Genomic DNA, 4,367 nt, shown 5'->3' on the forward strand with positions numbered 1-4,367 from the left:
AAGATAATCAAAATGCAAAATGATAATGTATGGAAATCTATGCCCTTACCTGGAGTGGTTATTGTATCAGATTCATAAGGAATCAAGCTGATTATTTAAATATTAGTTTATTTGTTTATTTATTTATTTATTTATTGTCAAAGTAGACATAGAGTAAAAATAAATAACTAAGAAAAATGCATTCTGAGACCTTTGCATTCATACTGGTAGTTGCACTTTGTCCAGTTGTGTTTCAACACAGGAACACGTCCATCATCATTTTGGGCTACAGGGCCATAGCTAATGGGGTGAAAGGTGGTAACGATTCTAGGGGCCCACAGGTCAAGGGGTCCCACAACATTTTCTTAACTGTATTTTTTTAAATGAAGGAGGCCCAGACCAATATACAGTCAGGGGGCCCAGAATTCCTTGCTTGTTGGGCTATACTTCACTCAACCTTTTCAAATCATGCTCTTTTTACTATGAGCACATACGGACATGTTTGACGCATGCACACTACATCACAGTCAGTGATACTACAGTCAATGTCAGACGCACACACCGACGATACGCAGAGACAAGGTGTGTTGGCATGTTGAGAAAAATTGGGCCACATGCAGACAGGCCGCACGGACTGTGCTGATGATGAAATTTGCTATATAACTTCATGAAATGAATTTGACCAATTAATTCAGATTTTACCACACAAAGCACATTTTTTGGTTAAATGTTGTGTGTGTGTGTGTGTGTGTGTGTGTGTGTGTGTGTATGTGTGTCTACCAGGATGTGTAAATCATACTTCAAAAGTTCACAATCTAATCTAATCTTATCTAATCTAATCGGATCTGATTAATTAATCATCTTGAGGCCGAATCTGGTACAACTTATGTGACTACTTAGTTATCGGTTTATCAGACTGTACAGTATGTGTTGTCTGTGCATCACAACAGCTCTCCTAATGCCAGCAGGTAAAGAGTAGATAACCATTCTTAACATTATGACCCTTATGACGTAAGATCATAGACCTGATCACACAGTGCATGTGTGTCTCTCAGCAGATACTGCTGTTGTGGTCATGCAGAAATGAGCAGTCTATTAGAGATGCACTGGGGCATTTGTAATAACCACTGAGAATCACTCACACCACAATGACCAAGCCATAATTGAATTACTACAGTGAAGAGGCAGGTACTGTTGGACTACAATTGTTGTCACAGGAGACATAATTCTGGATCTTTTTCACCACTTGGCTTCCCTCTGCTTTCAGACATGAAAATATTCACAGTTTTTCCAAAGGAGCAAGATATGCAAATGTCCTTTCTTTAATGTTGGTCTGTTCTTATGTTTTACCAATTACAAATAATATTGCAATTGATATGGAGATCTCGTAAACAATGCTTTAAATTGAAAAATATAAAACACAGGCCTCTGGAAAAACAAAACAAAAACAGAAGCATTTCTGGGTTGTATAAGTTGTTTGGAAACTGATGGAGTTGTTTCGGATAATACAGAATTAAAAAAAAAATGTCTCATTATGAATTAGAGCCATGAGGGGCCTGTAACATCCTGGGACTTTATTATCAGCTCTCCTCATTAGTAGATGTATCTGATAAACATTTATTAGTGTGTCAGTTAGCTCCCAGGTGATTAATTATTATTTGGCATTTTAATGTGTCCCCTAAAAGCAACCTATTTTAGAACTCATTAATGGCAATGCAACAGTTTCTTTGTCCCTCTGTGGAGAGATAATATCGAAAGTGTGTAATTAAGGTGTAATTATATGTGGTAATGACATCTGCATCAACAATAGGCTCTGTATTGTGGACAACAACAATTGGTTTGGGATGATGAAATAATAGTCCTGAAGGTGTTCCAATTACATTGCATCAACACTGTTTTTAACATGACTCTTGAAAGGCAAACATCTTACTGTCTATGGGGAGGTCAGCTGTCAGACAATATCAAAGAGATTGACATGGACTGCATTAAATTTATAATGTTAATGGAATTTTTCAGGACTTCAGGGTTCAGATTAAAGTTTACAAATCTCACAAATCTACAAGTAGATGTTTTTGTATTTAATGCATCAAATTGTGTGCATCAAAGTAGCCTAAAATATGCATCACGTAAAACATCTAAATTAACTGGTTTTATTCAAGTCAAAAATATTATTCAGCATGACTGAATAAACCTGACTTCATCACGTTACACCAACAAAGGTCATTTTTAAGGGTTAGATCAAGTAGATCCTGAAGGTGACACAGATTGTAATAACACATTTCCACCTTATTTAGCAGAGTAGCCTACATCTAGCACATCTAACATCTAACTTTTTTTATCTTTAACATTTTAGTTTAAATTTATAACATTATATATTGTAAAATGTTACCCTAGAATTAGTAAAAAAAAAAAAAAAAAGAAAAGAAAAGAAAAAAAGAAGAAGTGTGTTAGGTTTCAAAGATCAAACCATTGATATATTGTTCAAAATTAAGACAAAACATATTTTCACACTTTCTTTTCAAACTTTTTACATCCACTAAAACCTCGGGACCAGTTGGTAAAAATAATTGCAAATATAGCTCAGAAAAGAGAAGTTAGCTTTGAAAAAAGGTCAAGTATCATTTGTTTGACGATGCCACTTGGTTTGACATTTTGTTTTCTAATAAAACAAAAAAAAAAATTACATTTTTAAGTGTGACCTCTGTTTCCAAAATGTCCAAATACTTTTTTGGTGCCACTGTATATTCATTTTTATCATACATTTGAATACATTTATGTTCATGAAGAGAATGCGCATTTATATTAATATTTTTCTTTTGATGATTGATCTTTTGCCTTATTACCATTTTGCAGAATGTGGTCCTGTATGGTTTTCAAAATATCTTGTTTACTTTACAGCTATCCTTGATGACTGCTGCCTTGACCGTGAGTTGGTGCAGCCAAATGTTGCATCATACTGTTGTTGACAATGTGCAAGTGTCAGTAATTTTCTCCTGTAGTACCAGGGTGTGCAAATTGTTTTCCACATTTCTCTACTAACTCCCGGAATATTTGTTTTCTTCGAATGTTTGCATATTAAGAGTTACTTTCTTTCGAGAACATGATGTGAAAATGTGGTGCTATACTTTTTCACTGCTCTGCTTGTTAGGGACATGTTGTGTTTAACTTGTTCAGAGAAGACAAAGACAATAAAAACTGTAAATGATGACTCACTGATCCGACAAAACTTAATCTAACATAACACCATCTCATGTCTTTGCCTCCTTTTTTGAAAAGGAGTTAACTTAATAGAGGTGATTGACTCTGAATATCAGCTTGAATCTGTTATGCCTGGTGAAGAGATAGTGCAACAAATATAAGCTGGATCTCATTCAGGACTAACCACAATTTTCAACTTTGTACACACAGGTCTACAGTACTGTACAGAGGCCAATGGAGATCAACATATAGTACAGTATTAAACATGTAGTTTCTCATTAGATGCTTATTACATTGACCAGAAAGCACATGTACATCACCCAGACATGTGTGCGTTTTCATTTGAAGATGTCAGTTTGAAGAGTGTTTCCTGATCTGCAATACGTCCATAAGACGTTTCCTCTTTGAGACGGTTATGATTTAGAATGTATGTTAATCTGTTCTTTTTAAGATGTTTATCAGATCAGTTTGCACACAAAAATTGCAATGTGATGTTTTCCAAATGAAACACTCTTAAAAAGACAGTGTCCTTCACTGACTTTGACGTCTCACAATCCTGTGTGCGTGGTTCGGTGTTTGGTGGAATGAAAATTGATAATGATGGATAAGTAGAAGGAATAATTGTCAATTTTTTCTTATTGTCAACAGTTTCTACTGAAAGATAATAAACTGTAGTCATTAAATATTTGTGTGGTGAAGTCTCATGTACTGGGTACGTTTTTGTTGGTTTCACAGCATTTCGGAACCTCTGAATATATCACCATTAAAAAGATGTTCCAAATGCTGTGAAACCAACAAAAACATACCCAGGAGCAGACATTGGCAGTGACCATGTACCAGTCATTGGTGAAATTGTTGTACAGTTAAAGAAGATGCAAAAGCCAACTAAAGCAAATAAATTTGACCATGCAGCTTTAAAGGAAGACAGCAACATCAGAGATATGTACAGACTAAGAGTGAGCAACAGATTTGAAGTGTTGGGAAATGAAGGAAATACCAATAAATTCAAGTGGCACATTTTTCAAGAGGCAACTGTTGAAGCTGCAAAAGAAGTGATTCCACCAAAGAAAAAGCAGAATAACCACGAATGGATGACACAGGAAATTCTGGAGTTGATGGAAAAAAGAAGACAAACACAATACAAAGAACTTGATGAGTTGTTCAAGGATAAATGTCTTGATGCAAGAGAC

This window comes from Myxocyprinus asiaticus, chromosome 40 (genome assembly GCF_019703515.2).
Source record: "Myxocyprinus asiaticus isolate MX2 ecotype Aquarium Trade chromosome 40, UBuf_Myxa_2, whole genome shotgun sequence".
Lineage (NCBI taxonomy): Eukaryota > Metazoa > Chordata > Actinopteri > Cypriniformes > Catostomidae > Myxocyprinus > Myxocyprinus asiaticus.